The following is a 23,717-nucleotide window of genomic DNA, read 5'->3' as shown; positions in this document are numbered from 1 at the left end:
TCATCCAACATCTTGACACTGTTAAGGACAATGATGCTCCCTTTTTGGCAGGCAGGAGGGTTCCGGCAATAATGTTTGCTGATGACACCCTCCTGCTTTCCAAATCCCCCATGGGGATTCAGAGGATTCTGGATGGCTTTGGCCTTTTCTGTCACCAACATGGGCTGGAGGTGAACACGGAAAAAACTAAGTTCATGATCTTCAACCCCCCTGCCAAGGCCAGACCAAATCCTAAATTGGGGGATGTTAGTCTTGAGAGGGTTTCAACCTTTATATACTTGGGGGTAACACTCGAAGAAAACCTTTCATGGGACTGCCAGATAGCGAGATCCAGGCTGAAACTTTCCCAGTTATCGGGTGCACTCCTGAAGGTGGCTAATAAGTCCACCTTTAAGCCTGTAAGTCCGGCCCTGGAAACATACAGGTCACAAGCGAAGCCAGCGGCTATGTATGGTAGTGAGCTGTGGGGACACAAAGCAGGGAAGGCCCTGGCAGGTGTGGAAAACTGTTTTCTGAGACGCTTACTTGCTCTCCCGCAAAGTACGCCACTCCTCCCCCTAAGACTCGACTTGGGCCTTCCCTCTGTTGCTGAAGACCTTTTGTCGAAACCCGTGAAGTTCTGGCATCGGGTATGGACCACCGTGGAACTGCACCATTACAGACAAGACCTTATGCATGTAATGAGGCTGAATGCCAACAGCAAAATTCCCTGGCTGGCTTTTATCAAGGCGGAACTGTTTAGCCTGAACTTGCCTGACTTATGGGATGACCCAGCCCAGGGATGTCAAAGGATCACGCGTAAATCTCTTGCACAGCTGTATAAAAACAAAAACCTTGTTGATATGGACAATGCTCATAATAGCGGCACCCTGACGGGACATTTTATGGTATCCAAAAATTCTTATGCTTTTGAACCCTTTATGGATTTTATTTTTCCTCTTCTGGCAAGGAAATTGTTCCTCCAATGGAGGTTTGGTACACTCCCCACCAAAGTATTTACCAGCAAATGGTCGTCAGGGGGTGACAAACTTTGCCCATGCTGTAAAGCCCAGGATGAAGACGATCTACACATAATGTTTGTTTGCCAGGCTTACCAAAATCCCAGGAAGCGTTGGATAGCACCGTTGTGTCGGAACCTGGGCTTCAGGAAATACCTGGAGGCCTACAGGGTCATGAAAACGAACACTTTGGGCCACATTGTCTTTGCTGTCTCAAAATTCTTAATGGCAGCATGGATAATAAGGAAGAAAATGTCCCCCTGAACTGGTGTTACCTTGCATTTTTTAGTCCATATGGGTTCAGCAGAAATTTTTATATGTAAATATTGTCTCTTATATATATGTATGTATTTTATTTTTTTGCATCTTTTATGGCCCATGTGGCCGAAATAAAGAATTTTTGGAATTGGAATTGGAATTGGCCTAGTTTTTAACCTGCCTAAAAGAGACCCCTGGCAACCCTGTATTGGTTGCCTGTGGAGAAGAGGATCACGTTCAAGGCCATGTTTTATTGACACAGAATTCTGTGGAAAAAAAGGACCATGATATCTCCAGTCTATGATAACTGCTTACAAACGGTACGTAATCTAAGAATTAAAGGCATTGCACTGGTAACTGTGCCTGGACTACAGAAGGCTAGGAGCTCGCTCCTTTGCATACCTCACAGCCAAGATCTGGAATATTCTGCCAGTGGGACTAAGAACTGAACCTTTCAAAAACACTTTTCACAAGCGATTAAAGACATGGATGTTTCCACCTTCAAACTAGTACAGTGATCTTTAACTGCCGCCTTATGTTTCTGGACGCTCTTCTTAAATAGTTTCCTGCCAACTTTACTGAGAGTTTGTGCCAGCGCCGGAACACACCGATGGTGTAACCAGGCGCTTTATAAGTAAGTAATTATTTTGCAAACCATATTTTGGCCACACTATTTATGCCAGAGAATATGTTTGCTATTGATATTCTGGCACCACCATCCTTGCACCACCGTTCTTCTGAGGTGTGATGTCATCAGTGCAGTTATCAGAGGTATGCTGTATTGTAGCGGCACTTAATGCATAGCGGAGTTCATGTGAATTTGGGGATATTGTTTTTAGGAAACCTATAATATCTATGCAACTATGCACGCCTGTTGTTTATGTACAATTGGGCGGCTTGTCTGTTTAGTAAATAACATAATGCTCCTTAACTGAAGTCTTTTTTCAGTGAAGTTGCATAAGTGCCCATTGAGTATGTTGCAATCAAGAAAACTAAAGTCGAGACTTCATTCGCATTAGTTTCAGGGACCTGACAAAAATGTTATGCAAGTGTCATCACGCACAAACAATAGCTCGTCAAGCCTTGTCCTGGCAGTGGTTCACGCGGCGGCCCGGGCACTGCAGAGCCCCGGCTGCAGCGCCTTTATCTGTTTTCACTCAGGCAAAGCGAAAGTCCCGGGGCCAAACTGACATCACTGGGTGTCATTGGGAAGAGGAGCCGGAGCTGGGTGTGGGCAGGCCGCATGGCAGGAAGCTCCCGCCGTTCCCACCAATAGCTGTCAGTTGCACGCCGCTTGTCAGACTGGTTATGGCGAGGACATGTGACACTGTTTCAAAGCAGCCCTCTGCCAACACCCTCCAGCGCCCAGAGGTGCAGGAATCCGCCAAGCTGCAGAGTTCCTGATAAGTCGGGACTTGTTCAAGCTTCGTGCTGCCGCTCTCTGGACTTTTTTTTTCTAAGAACTCGCAGTATCACCAAGGATACCGTCCCGGGGATCCGTCGTGTTTTTCCGGAAGTGTGCAGCGTGCGCGGCGACGGGACATTACTAACTGCATGAAGTTCTTGAAAGCGAACAGGCTGTTGTCGCCCACCGTGACCTGAAAAAGCCCTCCGCCTCCGCCACAAAATGAGATCCGGGACGCGGTGACGAGAAGCTGCGACAACATCCAACTGCTCGGTGAGACACGCAAATCTAGGTATGTCCGCGCAATTGCGGTTGGCGGACTTATGCATTTTTTAAGCAAGCCCATATATGTATCGTATCATATTTATATGTTACAGAACTGATGGTAGTAACAGTAGCTGTGGAGCCTGTGGTAGAGTTGTGTTTTCCATAGAAAGGGCGTTTTTGCTTTGCTAATAGTTACTTCAATGTGTCAAAGTTTTCGTATGTCAGTATTTGCGCAGATTCATCATGGGTAGCAAATAGTAAAGTTAAGGGGGAAGAGTCAAGAAAGAAGCAGCTACCTTTTTACCTCACGTTGGAACTTGTGTTCTTCTCCGCTACAGTAATGAACTACTTAGATTAATTATATCAAACTTGGTAAGGAACTAGGACTTTTTTCAGAATAGACAGACCCTTTTTGTCGTTTGGTGTAAATTCATTGAGTAGGTTTTGTGATATTTGCACTTTTAAATTTGGTATTTGCAATTTACATCAGTCAAAGTATAATACTTTTGAGAGATTGTATTTCTTAGTGATAAGTTTAATATATCTTTTCCCCCATCTGCAATGTGCATATTTAGCACAAATTTGGTGCCGAGGAAAACATTTTTTGTGTGGAGTGATGGGGATATGAGACCATTGTGGCACCCTGCCAGTGTTTACTTCTACAAGAGACAGAGCAATGCAGTCCTTCAGGAATGCCCTTGCTGCACTCCTCACCCTGAGTTGATAGAAACACCGAACCACCTCCCGATGCTTCAACCGAATATGTTAAAGATGTATGATAAAACTCACACGAATCCCGCACATTTTTCTAAACCGATCTTATTCTCTCAATGCCACTAAATCTCGAAATGCTCAATACAGGGCCCACTCATTCAGCAGGGCACGCTGTAGGATTAGAGCTTAGATCACAGCCTTGTCTACTATTAAAAAGGTAAGGCCTTTACCTTGAATGGACCATTTTTTGATACGTTTTGAGGCGCCTTCAAGCCAACTTTCCACAGAGTAGGTTTAGAAATAAGAGAAACTTTGGAGAACCTGGAATAAAATAAATTCCACAGAGTTGGCTGCCCTGCTTGAGAACACCTTCTCACAATTAATTGACACCAATCCCATTGATACTATTCTCAAAGTGGACAACTGACTTCTTAATTCCATAGATTCTTTAGCTCATATGGGAAAAAGGATATCGAGGAGATCTCCGTCATAAACTTTGTACAACTCTGCGTTGAAAAGATGGAAAGAAGATTGGGAAGCAGATGGAGATGTGGTTGAGAACACCTTCTCACAATTAATTGACACCAATCCTATTGATAGTATTCTTAAAGTGGACAACCGACTTCTTAATTCCATAGATTCTTTAGCTCATATGGGAACAAGCATTTACAATGCAATGGTCTCGGCATTATTAAAGATAGAGCTATTGGCATTGCTCATGATTTATTTTTTTATCATAAATAAATGGCATTGTCATTTACAATGCCAATAGTTTAATCGTTAAATAAATGGCATTGTCATTTACAATGTCAATAGCTTAATCGCTCGCTTGCAAGCAAATGCATGACCTATTGCATTTACACCCACACAGAGCCACACGCACAAAGCCACCCACACACACATAAAGAGCCACCCACACAGAGTCATTCACATAGAGCCACCTGCACAGCCACCCTCACACAGACAGAGCCATCCACACAGAGCCACCTACCAAAAATCTATCCACACAGAGCCACACACACATCCACACACAGAGAGCCACACAGACAGCGCCACACACAGACAGCGCCACACACAGACAGCGCCACACACAGACAGCGCCACACACACACACAGACAGAGACACACACACACAGACAGAGACAGAGACACACACAGACAGAGACACACACAAACGCACAAATGCAAATTACATCCATGCTGGAGGCCCTCGAAGCACAGCATGTAAGGCCCTTTTGTCTGAGAATTTCCTATGAAACCCCATGATGGTAAGGTGTTACTGTTCTTATATTCTTAGGCGCTAGCCTGTAGGGACTGTCTGCTCGGGCCTAGATCTCACCCAGGGAGTGGACACTTCCCAAGAGTTGGGGCTTGTCACAGGTTATTGGAGGGAGAGCTGCCTCCAGCAGGGGGCCCGGGGTCCCAGCAGCCTTCCTTCCTTCTGGCCCGCAAGGGAATGCTTGTATATGTGTATTACAGATTGCATCTCGATGTGTATGCTGGCTTGCTGAGGTCACATAAGAGTAATGCAATGAAACCAACAATGTTATCTCTAAAATAATTAGTCATCTGCAACTACCTCAGCGGGCATTGATGATCAGGGGCCCATCCAAGGGATGAGCAGCATGTGTATATTAGTTTACTCCCTCTGGTATGTGTGGTACTGGGTATTGGTTATTGGAACACCAGCTATCATTATCGGCTGCCCATAGAGAGCCTTCGCATTTGAGCCACGGCCGGATCTCAACAGGGCACTAGGTTACTTGAGGGACAGTTGTTGATCTGGGCTGAGCAACCAACCAACCTGTGATCTGAACATTCCAGTTGTATCGATCAGCTGCCGAAAGGCTTCTGGGGTCCTAGACCTGAATGGATCGGGTACAGCTGCATTACAAAATGCACATAACACTCACCCACCTGCATAGGATCCGCTCACGGTGCCATGGGTCACTGTAGAGGAGGCACGGTTTGTAAAAGTGTATATCGAAAACACGGTATTAAAAAAAGATGTGAGCAGTCTAAATAACATTGTAAAAAATGGGAATCTGGGGTCTCCCAACCAGACATAATGTCATGTTGAATAATGTAGTGCCTCCGAGACAGTGAGTCGCGATATAGCGACATATAACCACATAAAAGGAGATCAAACCTGAGTGTTGAACTGAACTGCACATCAGTATGTGCATTTCTGAAATCTAAACCCTAGGAAGATTGCTGGAGGAATCCAAGAACACTACCCAATATTCACAATGCGTCTGCTTGAACTGCACAGAACCGTACCCAGCTGAGACACTGCTTTAACATGGACTGTTCTCATTCTTCACTGGGAAGGCATGATCAGGCGGTATTGACATCTTGCCTGCGAGATTCGCGCATGCGTGTGTGCATTTCCTCTCTAATTGACTTTAGAAGAGGAACGGTTGACGCAAACTGAATTCCCAAGTTTGTGTGTGTTTTTAAAGTTTACAAATATGGTTTGACGCGGCACCGATGCTATTCCATACACAAAAAACGTAGAAAGAGCGCTGCTTTATATGGTTAGCCAGTGTTTCTGAAAGGCTTCGCGGTGTGCGCTGCTGGAGAGAAGGTTGAAGCAGGGCCACAGGGAGAATGTTCGAATTTTCCTCCGATTTCTCTTTGAGTATTTTCCTGGGCGCAGTCTGAGCTGTGGGTGGTGAGTCGTTGTACCCCAGCATGTCGAACTAGGGAGATTACGGTAGGGGAGGTAGTACCTGGCCGTACAGATGAACCGGGGCGAGCATAGAGCGCTGCCAGGCAGGCACAGTACCGCAGATCTATCACAGGGCACTCTGCCAGCCAGTGCCCCCTCCCAGCACGCGTTTGCCTGGAGTCTACACTCTGACTGCTCGCTGCCGCCGCAGAGTTGTGGACTGACTGTGATTCGGGGCCTGCCTGCTCTCAGAGGGTGAAACATTACTCTGCCCGGTGATGTGATAAGCTTTATACACTTCGGGTCCGTCTCCCAGGCCTGTGCCGGCATGTTTGCCTGCACGCTGAACCTGAAGGCGTGCTAATGTCATGCGGGGTGTTTTAGCATATATTGCACAGCTTATTTGCATGGGCTTTCCTGGAAGATGTCGGTTGAAGCAGCGTGTGCTGTTGTGTGCCAGGGGCAGTGATCAGCAGTCGTGTTGGTATCCCACAACTCCGAGCCTGGCTGCTGTTTCACTGCCTCTGGATAACATGTTAATACAAAACACTGCCCAGAAACAAGCATGGTTAACACCAAAAGTGGATGCCCACGTGCCTAGAAAACCGCCACAACACAGACCTCTCCAGTTTAGTTTGCAGAAGCCTGTTTAATTAAATCGCATAGGCAAATTAACCCGTTCCTGGCAACTTGGCTTAGCAGCACCTTTTCCATCAATGGATTCGGCTGTGCTCCCAGTAGAGTTTACCACTGGTTGTGCCTCTGGGTACTAGTACCAGTTTGCGGTCTTACGAGGACAGCCCGGGCAGAAGGCGAGAGTCGGCGTGCCCTGGGCATAGGCTCTGTGTCAGATATGGCCGTGCCAGGGAGAACTGTTTAGTGCTTGTGCACATAATGCAGATCCGCGTTTGTGCATTTCCGTGTCGGTATACGTTTATATGCACGTGTGTGCGTTTGGGTGGCTCCGCGAGTTATAGTGTCTGAGCTGCCAGCAGTTGGGCATCCACTCCCGTGATGAGTTTGTGACCCGCTGGTTCTAGCAGGGGTCCCATGCCGGGCGCGCTGCTCAGCCTCCCATGCTTGCAAGGTCGGTAACGTAGATTACACGTAAGAAGGTGTTGCCGAGGCCTGTGGTCGTGCCTACAGCAGGCCGGGGGAGGGGCTGACAAACATGATGGGTAGGTGGAGTGTGGTGAAATCGGAACTCGCGGGGTGCCCGGTTATTTTGCTTGTTTTATTTCCATGTCAGTGATCGGACAGACGAGTAAACCGCACCACTGGGGTCACATGCAACAAGGCAGGGGAGGGAACTAATCGACCCCAGACTCATTCTATCAGCCTCGGAAGAGTGAAATGCCGCGTTTGCCTGTCTTTTGACGTCACTAGCAGACCTCAGCAAAGCATTAGCACACGGAGCTACCTTAGCAGATGTTGGCGTATGCCCCGCCGCTGTTAATCGTGAACTCGAGTTCTACTCTGGGGTTGGTGCACGGGCCATGCACAAGGTTCAGTGAGTCTCTTCTGGGACACGGAGGCAAACATGGGGAGGTGGGCCCCACGGGCCGGCGTCCATCCGGTGAACAGCTGATTGCTCATCTGCCGCCGGTCGCGCTCTAACTGTGATACATCTCACCTGTAATTGATATAAATGTGTGTGGCACCCGCAGAATTAGAGCACTCAGATTGTTTTGACATAGCTCAGTGAGCTGAGCGCCAGGTTCAGAGATCTCACCCTCACCAGCTTGTCAGATTTCAAATCCCTGCGGCACTGACTCAGCCCGTCATCTTTCAGACATCAGGCTGGCTAATAATGCTCTTTATTCACACAAGGCAGAAGCCAGTAGTGGGCACCATCAGAGGCAGGCGTGGCGGTACCAGGTGCTGGCCCAGCAGTTGTCACACAGACTAGTGATATAAATGGGCCCATATGGTCGCCTTTCTTCCAGCCCCGCCTCACTACAGATTGGGTTCCAGTTGGGAACCGCGCCGCCATGTTGGATAAGAGAGCCCCAGCTGCTGGGGGGAGGGCTTTCCTGGCAGGCCGTGGGAGGGGCTGACAAACATGATGGGTAGGTGGAGTGTGGTGAAATCGGAACTCTGCAACAAAGCAGGGGAGGGAATTAACCGACCCCATACTCATTCTATCAGCCTCGTAAGAGTGAAATGCCGCGTTTGACTGTCTTTTGACGTCACTAGCCGACCTCAGCAAAGCATTAGCCCACGGAGTTACCTTAGCAGATGCTGTGCTCTGCGGGACAGCCATGTAGCGTGGAGGACAGAGCGACGGGCTTGTCCGCTCTTGGTTTTGCTGTTCGGGGCATCGGCAGTTTGAATTTGCATTTAGAGCAGAGATGTCTTGTTCTTGTTTTATTTCCATGTCAGGGATCGGACATACGAGTAAACCGCACCGCTGGGGTCACATGCAACAAAGCAGGGGAGGGAACTAACCGACCCCATACTCATTCTATCAGCCTCGTAAGAGTGAAATGCCGCGTTTGACTGTCTTTTGACGTCACTAGCCGACCTCAGCAAAGCATTAGCCCACGGAGTTACCTTAGCAGATGCTGTGCTCTGCGGGACAGCCATGTAGCGTGGAGGACAGAGCGACGGGCTTGTCCGCTCTTGGTTTTGCTGTTCGGGGCATCGGCAGTTTGAATTTGCATTTAGAGCAGAGATGTCTTGTTCTTGTTTTATTTCCATGTCAGGGATCGGACATACGAGTAAACCGCACCGCTGGGGTCACATGCAACAAAGCAGGGGAGGGAACTAACCGACCCCAGGTACCCGTCATCTCTCCCTCTCTCTCGCTCTTGACACGCTGCCGGGAATCCATCTCCAACAAATTCTGGGTGCAAGATTATGTGCAGGGGATATTTGGAAGATCCGTGAGTTGCTGTGTCTCAGGGCCCTGCTAACGGCACACTCGTGAATACTGGCAAGATGATCACAATTAAGAGGGCTGTATTCAGGAAACAGTTGGGACAGTCATCTCTATGCGGGGCCGCGGGGAGGGGGGTCGGCCACCCCGGCCCATAGTACTCTTCGTCATCGTCCCCCCGGGAGGCACCAGGGGGCCAGCCGCAGCCACCCACCCCCAAACCCATTGAAAGAAGAGAGAGCGGAGAGCGGGAAACAGACAGGGGAAAGAACACGGACACACGGACAGCGAAAATACACGGAGACCGGGAGGGGGGCGGGAAACAGACAGGGGGCGGGAAACAGACAGGGGGAAGAAGGCACAAACACACACGGACAGCGAAAATACACAGAGAGCGGGAGGGGGGCGGGAAACAGACAGAGGGAAGAAGGCACGGAGGCAAACAAACACGGTCTTACCTTCACTGCGAAGGATAGAAAATGGCGGACACAAGCTTCCGGATTTTGAGGATTTGGGGGCGTGGTTTTGCTGTCCTGAGTGACGGACGACGTCACAGGGCTAAAGAATGCAAAAAATCACGCCCCCAAATCCGAAAAAGACGGGGCTTGTTTGAAGTGACGCATCTCTCCTCCAATGGCTGGCCTCCGTTTAGGAAGCCAGCCAATGAAGGAGAGAGGGGGCACGGAGGAGGGACATTCACCGCTACTCAGACTCATTAAATCTCCGGCCTAAGACTGCGCAAGCGCAGCCTTTTAGGCCTTCGACCTAAAAAGGATATCGAGGAGATCTCCTCCGTCATAACCTTTGTACAACTCTGCGTTGAAAAGATGGAAAGAAGATTGGGAAGCAAATGGAGAGGTGGTTATCTGTTGGGGGATAACATGCTCTACAAAAACAAACTTCAGGCATAGTATAATTTGGAGAAAATCACAAAATCTTACTTTTTCAAGAAGATCTTGAACGCACCTAATTCAACAAGAGGTCTTCAATTTGCATAAAAGCAAAGCCCAGTCCAATGCAGAAAATAATGCCAGAACTCCATAACAAGAGTTATGTGATAATATATACTGGATTTTTTTTTCACACCCAAATTGTTAGTCTGGTGAGTGCCAATGAGTAATGAAGACATTCCAATTTTTGGGGCAAGTTACACCAGACTCAGAAATGTAGGTGGAACGTGTCTTTTCGTCCATCTCCTCCTCCTCTTCACCTGATGTTGCTCCTGCTTTTCAGTTAAAAAAAAAAAAGCTGGCACCACGTTGGCTCCTGCACTGTCTTGCTGTGTAATTCCTCCCTAATGTCAGGATGCATCCCTGGTCACTGGAAAGCTGCTGTGGCCACACATTACTAAAACTCTTGCTAGATCTCAAGGTGTTATGTAACAATATGTCAATATTGCTGTTACCAACCTATGCCACACTCACTAAAACCTTAGTGCACTGCAGCTGATGAAGTTTATGCAAACAATTGGCTTATTATATTTGGCACAATAGGCCTTCCACTTGTATGGAAACAGTCTTGGTCAAAGTGATAGATGACAACAGGCAGATGAGATATCAAAAGGCTGTCTGTTCTCTGATTTTATTAGATCTATCAGCGCAGCTGTGTTGAACTCAATTTTTTTCAATTTTTGATCAAATATCTGACAGACTCTGGCATGGGGTGAGGGGAACAACCTTAAATGGTTAACTGCCTTTTTACAAGACCACGGCCTAGCTGAATTTGGGTAATCTCCAAACAGATTTTTCAAGGGTTACAAAAGGCTCAGTTTTGAGCCCCACATTTTCACCCTACACATGAAGCCTAGCTGATAAAATGCTTCAAAGTCATGTTTTCACCTACTCTGATGACACCCAGCTTAGAGTTGGACTCAATGGGAATTCCATGAAAGCCGCTTCTAATCGTAACAACTGCCTACATGAAGTGTAGCTGAATAGAAACAAACTCACTGCCCCTTAATGGGGTTAAACAGAAGTGGTGGTTTTCCGTCCGGAATCTGCGTGGCCATCTAAGTGGTGGACAACAAATTAAGGAACACTCCCAGTGCCAGTATCCTATGCATGTAACCTTAGAATTGTAATTGATAAATATTTCAATTTTGTGCTACACGTTAAAACTACTTGTTCAGCTGCTTCAGACTACTTAATGTAATCAAAACATTCTCCCTTTCATCTCTGAATCAGCAAGAGGAGACATGGTCCAAGCTCTCATCATCTCACAGACAGTCTACTGTAATTGGGTAAGGGCACTGTCATATCTTATTTACCATCTTTGGCTATTACAGAATGCAGCTGCAAGACTAGTTTTGAGGTGGAGAAGACACACTCCCATATTTAACAATCGGGACAATCTTCAATGGCTTCACATAAGATAAAGATGCCAGTTCAAAGAATAATGCTTTTACCACAAAACAACATATGACAGTTGTCAATCGACATACACAAATTCCAGCTTCTAGAGAATTAAGATCTAATCATGGTTGCTTAGTTGTCACTCCTAGATTGAGTTAAGCCAGATAGGGTGGTCATAGTTGTTACTATGGACAAGATCTGGCATGCTCTACCCTAATTGATTTGACTATAGACAAATTTGCTGATGTTTAGAAAACAAGTGAAAACTTTCTTGTTTGCACATAAGGGGGAGCTAAAGTTATAATCGCCTTCACCTTGATTGGTGGACGCGCGGAGCATGCTGTTTGGGCCAGGAGTTCCTCTTCCTCAAATGCACAGATCCTAATTAGGAAGTAGTCGTTTTGTGCTATACAGATGTCAAATCAAATAAAATCAATTGTTGCAGTACAAAGTGGGAGAGAGCGGTCGGTCCTGAGAAGTGGCAAAATGGTCTTTGTTATGAGAAGAAAAAAAATGTCAACTTGCAAAAAGTATGAACGAGGTGCACATTTGGTAATCTGAAAATACTAAATATGCACATGATCTAGTTATGTTTTAGTTAGCGTTGATTATTTATTTTTTTGTTTGTTGATAAGATTAGCACTGTCTAACATATCTTCATGAAATTTGGAGGTCACTTAGCATGCTTAGATTTCTTTTGCTATCAAATTACATGCAGGTCTGTCAGGCGGATGCAAAACAGTGTTTAGTGCTGTTTGGCAGATGTGCTTTTGCCGCACATTAATCCAGTGCTGTAATTTCAGGTTTTCTGTTGATCAGTCGAGCAGCAAAGTTTGAGAAAACATTTTTATAAGGCATTGTTTTGCTAATACCTTTTGTGCAGTTTGACAGAATTCCGTTCCACGTCAGATACAAGGACTGGGCTTAACGTGCTGTCTGCCAAGCTTCATGCAGATTTGTGAAACAGTGCTAACGTTTTACCCCTTCCTGTCTTTAACTTTGTCATGAGTTAGGCCAAGGGGCCACTGCACGCTACTTAAACTCCTGTGCACTACTAAAGGTTGTTTCATTGCTTGCTGATTCGGTTAAATGGGGCGGACCCTACAAACAGTCGAAAGCATGCCGCTGGTTTGTGCATGACAGACCGTGCACAGGCCCAAAGGCCAAGTGCCTCTGCAACCCCTTTCTGGGGCTGGATCTGACTACAGATCCCGGGTGAGACCAGCACAGGGCTTCTGCTCAGATCCTGCTGCGCTCAGCCAAAAGTCAGGTGCCACTGCTAGTTGGATTATATAGTGAAGAATATCACTGTAAATACTCTTTCTTACTACCTTTGGATAGTGCTACTCAGTGCATCATATTGACTCATTTGCTTTTGAAGGTGCAAAGCGAAAACACCACCTTTCGTGACGTCCCTTCCTGTTGTGACGTCACTTCCGGTCACAGCGTCTACCCCACTTCTTTTTTTACGACTTGTGCCATAGATAGATAGATAGATAGATAGATAGATAGATAGATAGATAGATAGATAGATAGATAACCAATATCAGGATAATGGTTTTAAGGATTAGGAGTAAATCAGGAGTCGTGGTGATAATTCATGACATGTGACAGTGTTTGTCTGTCTCCTGGGTGACTGCAGATCCTGTTAGATCTGCATGCCACGAGTTGGAATCCACTCGGTCCTAAGTCAACCGGAGACCCCAAAAACGAGTACCGTTGAGTGGGTTATAACCAACACCCAACAAATTGAGAAAAGGCTGTTGCATTTGGCGTTGTTTCACTTACTAAATGGTTACTAACGATTTAAGTAATATACTGATAACAATAATAAACTCCTTTCTTTGAGTCGAGGGCAGAAGGGGGCCTCTCGCTGCCATGGCTCCAGCGTTGGACCAGCCAGGGCGCGGGTCTTCCGTGTTCTGAAAGTTTACTTTGCTGTTAGTCTAGAGTGCGATCAGTGTTGTGGTGAATAATTTATAGGCGACATGAATGAGCTCATTAGTCACCTTTTCAGAGTTTAAATGAGTCGGGTGCTTGTTGCTGCACGCGCCTTCTGTTCGGCGGCACGGCACAATAACCGTTTGGCAGTTGGCTGGCTAGCAGGAGGGCAGCTGGGCCTGCATTCAGCCCCCCATTTGCTTTTGTGCATCCATAAAGGACCCTCATTACTGGCTACATCAGTCACCGGTAACCTTTGCATATTTGCATTTTTTCACTCTCAATAAGTTCGCAATCTATATCGCGCACTTTGAAGTGGTTTATCAGTTGGAGACAAAGTTAGCTTTGGCGAGGTTTTTTGTGTTACATTTTGGACTTTGCACTCTGTGCGTAAGATTACAGATGTGGCTAATATCTGTTTGTGTTGAGTGAAATCGGCTGGTCGGTGTTTCAGAGAGAGCTACTTGTATCGTCGTGTTTTATTTATTTTTTGTATTTCCATCTTTCAAAGAGTGGTGCGATTTATTACTTTTCCAGTTTTTTTTCAACCAAATACAAATGAGGTTCTATAGCATTTTAATCTAAAGTTCAATTGTGTGTGCATACAACTACACATATATGTGGCAGCCTTAGGGGGTACAACAATCTAGTATGACCTATAGGCATATCATGCCCTTGAGAGCACCCTAAGTTGGCATGTTAGAACCACATATTGTAGTTTACATCGTTAGTGGTTTCACGCTCTTCATGCATGAAAAGTATGGCTAGACCCGCAAATCCAGATACCATAGAGGGCACAGCAAGCTTTTTTTATCAGGCCAAATGTTGCTGGAGAAGCTGCAGAGAGGACATGTCAACCGTCAAAGTTGCTCTCCTTATGGATAGGCGACGACCACCGGCCACGGTCAGTCTTTTGTGCAGCACATTGCAACATTCCAGATTTCCTATAAAGGCCAGACCTCCTCCTGCGCAGCGCCTAGGACTCTCTCCAGAGCACCACAGTAAAAGGGCCTAACAACAACTGTGCAATACGGGCAGAGGGGTGCAGCGGGGTAAGCAAATCTAGAAGAAGCTTCAACGGATTAACAACATTCTGGGGGCACATCAGCTGGTGATTCCAATTCGTAATCACGTCTGTTGTTTAGTTTTGCCATGACAACATGAAAAAAAGACAATTCCTTCCTAATTAATATTATTCGGCAGCATATGACCATTAATCACAATGAAACTAACACAGGCGAGTTTCTAAATTAATTAATATAACTTAATTGTTGGGCTCAAGGCTCTCTAAGGGCGTTCCGTATTAGCGCTCAAGAGCTCTTCGTAGATCCTGCACTGTTTTTTATAGCAATTTTTTTAGCTATTAATATCTCATCTGTGTGTGTGAGTGATCCACTGCTTAACATATTCCCTGACTACAATGGTATAGCATTATATCTGGGGTGGCTCACATCCAAGTGCTAGTTCCAGCGACAAAGGGCAGTGGTCTCAGACAGGTGCAAAGACAAATTTTGTTTTTATGACATCCTCTAAGTGTTCAAATACAGTATTCTTTCCACTCAAAGTTAGCAGCCAGCATAGCACAAGAGACTGCATTTTCCAGGGGTTGGTTTTTGATGTTATCCTAGTATTAGTTTCTCTCTCAGCATATCCGTACCCATCTAAGAAACATTTCTATTAAACTTCTCCAATTTGACCTTCTTACAAAGAGTTTGATGATGTCACCCCAGGGACCAACTACATCACTTGGTAAATAACAGTTTGCTTAATTGTTTTCTGAAAAGGATGTCTACTTTTGTACCAAATACAGAGCCAGTTCAGCGACTGGTTTGAACATGGATATGCATCAATAGGAAAAATAAAGAGTTTTTCTCTAATATCAACTAGGAAGTCCTAGAAGCTTCTACTAATCAAGTGTTCGGAATTAATATTCAGATTCTATAAACTTGAGATCATGGCGATCTTTCTGGTAGAGCTTTTTTTCTACAAAGTGAAGGAACCTTATAAATGTTAAAGGTCCTAAATCTTATTATTTAACTAATTTACATGGTTTGTGCCTTCCATGTCAGGTCTTCAGCATCTGTTACCATAAAATAATCAATACTTTTAACGTCTTTATTTAGCATTTTACAACTTCGAAAATGCCCTTCTTATGAAGCATTCCAAAAACATCCACAATGAAATTCAACTTGATCACTTTGTATTGATTCTGTCGCTCTGCATCTTCAATTTAGGGGCAAGGAGAAGAGCAAGAATTCAAGAGAGATATTGCAATGCTCCTCACAGACATTGTCTACCTTCTTTAACATATTTCCAATTATTATTATAACATTCTATGCTGCCCAAATTCAATATTTACTATTGTGGTCTTTTTCAATTTAGATTGTTCTGGTGGAAGTCATGTACGTCAATCTCAGAATATCCATAAAATAACTTCTCTCAATTGGTCCATTTGTAATTTGGAGCCTGTGAATCAATGTACGGAGCAACCAGATTACATGAGGTTTGTCTCCTTTTACATAACCACCATTGGTTTCACACACAGTGCCCCTTAGATCTTTCAATATAGTGAGTACTGATTCTTTGTTCCACATCTTGATCTTGCGTCTTCAGCTAGATTGAGATAGAATGTCCTTTGACCACCTCTCTACCTCATAACAACAGAATCCAGAGACAGTAGTTTCTTTAAGAACGTTATGAAGATGTTGAAGGAAGTGGTGCACATGATTATTCCTTGTAGGTTTTGAAGAAATCAGTCACCTCCCCATAGGGCTAGAGCACCGTTGAGACGATTTGCCTTAATGCTTTAACCTTTGTCTGGCAAATTCCTATTGGTGCTAAAGAATAATTAGGAAGATATGGACTAATTTAAATCTCGGTGGATGGGTTTCTATGTCACAACGGTGATGGATAACCAATCTGCCGAAATATAAATCCACTAGGATATAATGAGATTTATATTTCGGAGGGCGGGATTTCATCACTGTTGTGATGGAGCAACCCTTCGGCCGAGATCTAAATCAGGCCCATAGATATCAACAGAATCGAACCCTTAATTCAAATCAATAATGATAACATAAAATTCTTAGCTAGTAGCAAGATATTTAATTCATGACTCGTTTATGCCACACAGGTATGTCCTTAACAGACCCTGTATATCTTTGGGCCGGGAGCTCATTACATTGAACCATGTCCCTTGGCCAGACTTTCTGCTGAGGGGCAGTCTCTTTAAATGTAAATTAACAACAAAGGAGTGACTGTAATAAACGGTGCTATCAAACTAAGATAGTGAGGTGTGATGTTATTTCGCTCTGTGCTGCAAATGTGATCAATACTCACACACGTGCATGCACACAGCAAAATCTCTCTGTCTCCCTATGCACGCCCAATAGGTCCTCCTCTGAGGATGAAACTGATGGGCTTTATAGTCACTCAGTGTTAGAAAGAGGAAAATAACCTTGCTTATTAGAAGGACCCTCACTCACCACTAGTTGGTGACATGCTTCATTATTGGGTCCCCGCTGGGGTGACCGAAAGTCCCCCCAGCATGCTATGACGCCTGATTACAGCGGAGCAGGATGTGGTGAGTGCAACAGTGCCCAAATTAGGAGGTGACTAAACGTGAATGTGTAAGTGTATTAAAAAATGCAGAGGTTGTGCCTTTACAAAAATCTTTAATAATGGCCAACCTGCATTAGATAAAAACAAAGTGAACGGACTACTCAAGGTTCTGAGTTAAGGAACCGGAGTCCTAGTAAGGATCAAAAGTTGGTCAACATGTTTCTGCTGTAAATTTGCAATTTGCTCAGCATTCGTCAGGACCTACACAAAAGTCCTCCGGTGGTGTACGCGCGCTAAGGCGTACCCTCCCGGGAAGCTCAAAATGTGAAAAATATATGCAGTGATAAAGTACCGGATAGTTTCCGTAGTTACCCACTACAATATTTAGTAGGGATACGTCAAAAACTTCCTTGGAGGCATAATCACGCCCCTTCGGTAAAGACAGCGCGGGACTCCTTCACGCGGTGTCTGTTTCGGCACCTGCGACTCCCCTCTGTGTACCTGCTCTCTCGGCTGCTGTCTTCCGGCAGTCTCTTTAACCAGATTGTTGCCACTTTGCTTTTCACCAGAGGTAGTGCAGTCAGTCTCCTGGACAGCCTAGGATAGTACTTCATTTATCCTAACATATCCTAGCAACGCAATAGGTAGTAAGTACAAAGGGATAGCATTTCAAGCCTCACTTATTTTACCCCTCTATCTCTTTCGACTTTACCAGGCATAACCTTCCTCGCACCTTAGGGATGGGAGGGCCTCAGGAAATTATTAGATGTTTGTCACCAAGCTTTGACAGCATGGAACGTACCCTGCGGATAAATGATGGAAACAAAAACGACAAATGATTCCAAAAGGCCTGGGAGACAAAAGTGCTAAGGAGCAGACGGGCCTCATCTCCTGTCATATTCTAATATTCCGGTCTATTAGTCTAGTCATTAATAGAATACAGCTTATCTATTTTTTTCCCCAAAGATTGCCAGGGAAGGCCTAGTGTGGAATCGTGTGTAGGGGACAAATCAAAAAAGATCTTGGGAAGAAGCTGGATCTGGCCCTCTGTAGAGAAAGAAACAAACTCTCTCAGAAGCTTTTCCTACAGAAACCTTAAAAGCATTTCAAATTTCCCTTGTTGGACAATATCCTCTCCCAAGCACACAAATCCCCTGGCGTTTTTAACACTAAAATATAAGATTCTTGAACATTCTTTTTAAAGTTATTTGCTACCTAAGAAACTCTCTAGTGAGTTGTCCATCTTAGATCTTGTTGCACTAGTCTGGAGCTCCCTCCCAACCAATATAAGCCAGCAAGATGGCGCAATGAGTTTAACTTTTTCTACTGGAACATGCAATGTTCAGCAGGCTTGTGTTTAAATTCCGTCTGTCAGCCTACATTCCCTCCGAGGTCAGGACATTGAGTGCAGTTACATTATTATATTTGAAGCACTTAAAAATGTCAGAAGTGTGTTATGAAACACTGTATAAAAACAAGTTAACATTATAAAAATGCAACAAACTGAATATATTTGCGAACAAAGAACCACACACGGTAGTGGTGGATATAATGTCGCACTTCAAAAACAATGTTGCCAGAAATAGGTACAGTTTAAATTGTACTTTTTTACAAATCACCAATTCCAATAGGTGCCACTCAGGGTAAGATAGCCCACTACCCAGAGTATCAATTAGAACAAGACACAGAAGGCTTATTAAAAAATATACAAACACCAAAACCCTGGCACCTCTAAATTTATCATAAACACGTTTTGGATAAATTTCTATAACACAGAAAGCACCCTAGGATCATGAGAGAGACATCATATCACAGAGATTTAGTGTACAGAACAAATTCACATTATTCACCAGTAATTTATTTTCAGAAATAGATATTCAAACAGTTTAAACAATAACACAACAAAAATCTCCTAATTAGAGTTCCAATCCCTTAATTGTGCCGCACAGAGACAGCCACGAACAACTCAAACCTGCCCTGTTCTTACACGTCCTCCTCTTCAGCCCTCAACTATGTGGACTCAAAATCAAGTGAACTATTCCTTATTTGTACTTATTTTGTTGATCATATAAAAGGTATCGCTTTGTAAACAAGGCCTGGAAATTCATAGATGTTTTTGTGAATCACAAGCTAAAAAACTGCAGATTCGCCACTCTGCAAATTCAGCATTTTGACTGTATGTTAATGCATTGTGTAGGCCAGAGTTCTTCTTTTCCTTGGCAGCATGGCACCATTGGGTGTGTGGGTATTCAGAGTATTGCCTACAGGTCGTGAGTCATCCCATTGGGGGCACCTTACGGGGTCAAGACTATCGCAACATTCAGCCAAGTCTGTGTGAAGATGATCAGTGAATATTCAGCTTCAGTAATGACATGCTTGTCTGTGCCTCCGTGTACCAAAATGTGTCATGTATTCTCTGTTTGTGTGCAGTATGAGTGTATTCTTTGCAAGTGTTTGGCACTCCCTTTTTTCAACGTCCAAGTTCCCCCATTCGATTCTTTAAGATTCCCAGCTTCATTGTCATGGCATTCTTAAACTAGTGCCCATTGTGAAATGAGTGAGTTCCTTGTCAAGCATAATGATATTGCATGTACTCTCCTAGATGCATTCCGTGTTTTAGTGTCAGTGTGCTCCCTACTCCAGTATTGGCATTATGGTTTAATTTATCCATCATTTGACACCTAGGGTCAACTATATGGAACTCAAAATGAGATACTGGTCACCAATTCCACCAGCTCGAAAACTGTGATGGGACAGACCATCCTAAACTAGGTTTGAATAGCTCTAGCCATGTTCATCAAAGTATTGACTAAATACCTAAGCACTGCACCAATATTTAATAACTTTTGACCCAAGGCCCGATCAGCTGATCGATTATGAGACAACTCTGTTATAAAGCCACCTTCCATGCGCACAAATTGATCAAGGTCACAACTTTGCATTAAGACGCTTTTGTGACTCCAGATCTGGTGTGACTGCCTCTGCTAAACAATTTAGAGGAGGACCCCCTGCTCTGTATTATCATGACCATTTGTGGTGTGACCACATCTTTATTGGCTTACAGCATGGTCTGAATTTCCTTGATGAGTATACCAAACACTTTGCTCAGCATTAACATGTAAATACCTACGCCGTGGTTATTGGGAAGAAGTGATGTGCAGGGAGTGGGCTGTGTTTGAGATTGTGGTGCTGGTTTTTGAAAATCTGCATGGTTCCATTATGTCTGAGAAACCAAGAATCTGCTGAAGCATTTGCCATGGGTATGACAAGACACCATGCTGCTTGAGTTGCGTCTTGAACCTGGCTGTGGAAGAACATTTTCTACACTGTTACTATGATTGTTTGATATGTATCGTACTAGTCCTGAAACTTTACTGTCCTTAATCTGGAATCACCCTAATCTGGGAAGAACTGAATTCATGATGTTAAAAGGTAAAGTGAATTATTCGACTATTTGTGTTGTCTGGCTGAAGTCTTAGAGAGTGCAGAAAGCATTTTTAAGAACTTTGTGGTAAACAGGAGGGACCTTTGCTCTTGGACAGTGGAGGAGGAGTCCTTGTTTTCACAATCATTCTTTGAAGGTACTGATCTTAAGAATGATCAAACCCTAGCGTACTTGAACATATTGGATGGTTATGATGATTTTCCCATTCATTTTTTTGTCTTTGCTAAAATTGAGGCGTTATAGGTTGAACTGCCAAAGTAGAAGAGGATGTGTCACTAGCGTATAAGGGCTTTTGAATCAATTTAGCACACCCTCTGTCATTGCCTTTGCCTGTTTGATCTCAATTAATGTTTGATAATTCCCTCTGTACAAAATTGTGACATTGACGGTTAGGTACATCCGAGTGTGATAATGAAATCAGATTCTTCTCAGATGTGTTACATGTTTTTAAATGTAATAATTTTGAACAAAATTGTAAAAAATGTGTAATAGTGGGATTAACTAACACATTTGATTTTTATATGTTTTTACCAGCATTAAACCTTTTAATAATGAAATACACTGCTGGCATTTTGTAAGGCAATGTGATGCATTTGTGGGGCATCCCCATTTTATGTATTCTACTTTATACTGGAATTGGGATCTATGTAAGATCTGTCAAGCACGATAGATATGATAATTGAAGCATAATTGCCTGCCCCGGTTGTCCCTTCTACTGCTGGGATTAATTTTTGTGACAACAGAGGTAATCGCAGTGTAAGTGAGATATGCACTCTGGTGTGGGGGGCACGTGGAGCCATTGGCAAAGGCTTTACACAATAGAACCTTGTGTCCAGCTTAAGCCAATGGATATGAGGAGAGTGTTTCAGTCCCACATGAACGAGTGATCCAGCAACTGGCATGGAAATTGTCTTGAGAAAGTGGAGATAGGGTTAAGCGAAAGAGAGAACATGAGTGACAGAGCTCAAGGATATAATTTCAGAGCAGAGAGCAATATAGTGGCAGCTGGCCGTATAGGTCCTGGGCACTCTCCCATACGACAGTAGCCAATCATACAGCAAAGGGAGCGACTGATGCTTTCACCAGAAGGAGAATTAGCAATCCCTGTATTAGTGATTCCCGAAGGACATGTGCAACTTTGATGGCAGCCGATGTGCACCGTGATCTATACATAAGCAGACAGAACTACCTACCAGGCAATAGCCTTCATTTGCTGTGGTCTCTGGAGGCCTGGGCGACAGATGGGCATTTATTGTGACACCAATAATGAAAATCTTTTGTAGTGACGTGTGAGGCTCATAAAGGGTTACCTGATAATGTTAAATCAGAATTGGTTGAAATGGGCATGATGCATGGGCTGTGTGGTACTCGCATGCTGCTATGCAAGGCCATGTCAATCAATATTTTTATATGCATTTGTTGTGAGGTGGTTAAGACACCCCCAGCCGAACAAAAACCACTCCACAGGTAATCATGGAGAAGGAAGTAGACACGTGCAGCTTTTTGTTTTAGGTTGAGGCAAGGTCGTTTCTAATTAATTTATGCATCACTCCATTGTCTCCGTTACACATGACTGTAACTTTTAATCAAGTGTACACAAATTGCACAACTTCTGTAATAATCTGCTGGGTACTGCTAACCGTAAATATACGTGGAAAAGAAACTGCTATTATGGCTCGCAGAGAAACAAAATGACATTTTAAATTGTGCTGGTAAAATGTGTGGCGTCTGGGCGTCGCATAGTGGTAACTGCTGAAACCCAATGGGTATCTTTCTAGGACAAGAAGTATTCAGCAAATAGCTTTGGTGGGAGGTACGGCTCTATTGGTTAAGTTGAGGGCAGTGGAAACAGAAGATGACCATGAAATGGAATATTCTCCTTCTGACTATTGGGGCGTATTTTGAAAAATGCAACAGTGTTTTATCTATGAGTTTCTTAAATAGTTCCACGTCCATATGACCTAAAGCTTCCTTCCTGGATCTATCTAAAAAGAATCACACCTACCATTACTTCTGGAATCAGTGAACCTCGAAATACTGTCGCCTACATTAAGCCAATTTATATACTCATACAATTGTTCTTATGATCCTTTCCATATGAAGAAAGTATTGTCTATGAAAAAAGACTAATAGTCGAAAAAAAGGAACAACTTAATTTTATAAATGCTTCTTCTCAAACTTGCCTACATAGATACATGCCAAACTTGGAGCACCTCCTCCCATACTCATCCATTTTAGTTGCAAAAAAGATAATCTTTAAATAAAAAGACCATATTTTAAAAAATCATTGTCACATATTCAGCTCAAAACTATATATTGCATCCCTGAACACGGAACTCTTCTAAAGCTTCCTGGATTACTCTAATGGTTTTATCTTGGGGATATTTATATGCAGAGCTTCTGTGCATAATGTGGCTTAGCAAAGTCTGGTTTGTTTTTCCCACTGCAGTGGCTTTTTAAAATAATATTTCAATGAGGATTTAAAATGCAAGGCATACCTATTGGGTGTGCCAGTGAGTGCTTTTCTGGTGGAATCATTTCCACAAAGTGTTCAAATTCAACTGCTTGAAGAAGATTCGTTTTTCTGTGATTCCTCCAAGGCACTCCGCAGTGTCAAAATGTAAATCCTGCATGTCCTAACACATGGCCAGAGAGATTACAGTTAAAGAAAAATCTAGACGCAAATTTTCTGTCTACCACACACAACTTTATAAAAAGTCAAATTGTACTCCACCTGCAGCAGTGTGATAATTGAGTTTGATGATGTCACTGAACTTCTACTAGACATTAACTTTGATTGCATTAATGCTCATTTCCTGGCATACACTGGTGCCTCCGTTAACCTCTTGGATGCTCATGACAAGCTCAGCTCGTCCTGAGCCACGGCGCTCCGGTGCTCATGACGAGCTGAGCTCTTCATGACCACGCCCGTTCCGTGGAACGCTCGCACGCTGGGCTGATTACCCTGCTGTGCTGAACGTTCCATTGGAACGGGCACGCTCATGACGAGTACAGCTCGTCATGAGCACCGGAGCGCCGTGGCTCATGACGAGCTGACCTCGTCATGATCATGGAGGCGCTGTACGCGCCCCCCAGCACAGCGCGGGAATCCCGCCAGCGGCGAAGGTGTTAAGGTAATGACTACTTCTGATTTCACCAAGCCACTTTATGACATCTCAAGCTGCCACGCATCATTACATATGCATGTTGTTCAGTCAAGCCAATTAA

At 44.2% G+C, this 23,717-nt stretch overlaps 1 protein-coding gene across 7 annotated transcripts in view; it reads left to right on the top strand.

Annotated features, from left to right (window-relative positions):
• Positions 1–23,717, top strand: part of FOXN3 (forkhead box N3) — a 654,420-nt gene that overhangs the window by 279,890 nt on the left and 350,813 nt on the right. The window contains exon 1 of one of the 7 annotated variants that reach the window (XM_086937632.1): positions 2,580–2,934. The exons of 5 other annotated variants lie outside the window; for them this stretch is intronic. The gene's annotated coding sequence lies outside the window, so the exon portion shown is untranslated. Of the gene's footprint in view, positions 1–2,579; positions 2,954–23,717 lie in introns of those variants that run through there. One more of the 7 variants, XM_086937633.1, reaches the window with a different exon arrangement.

This window comes from Lissotriton vulgaris, chromosome 9 (genome assembly GCF_964263255.1).
Source record: "Lissotriton vulgaris chromosome 9, aLisVul1.2, whole genome shotgun sequence".
Taxonomy (NCBI): domain Eukaryota; kingdom Metazoa; phylum Chordata; class Amphibia; order Caudata; family Salamandridae; genus Lissotriton; species Lissotriton vulgaris.
Note: the sequence above shows the minus strand (reverse complement) of the source record. Positions and strands in the feature narration are given on the sequence as shown.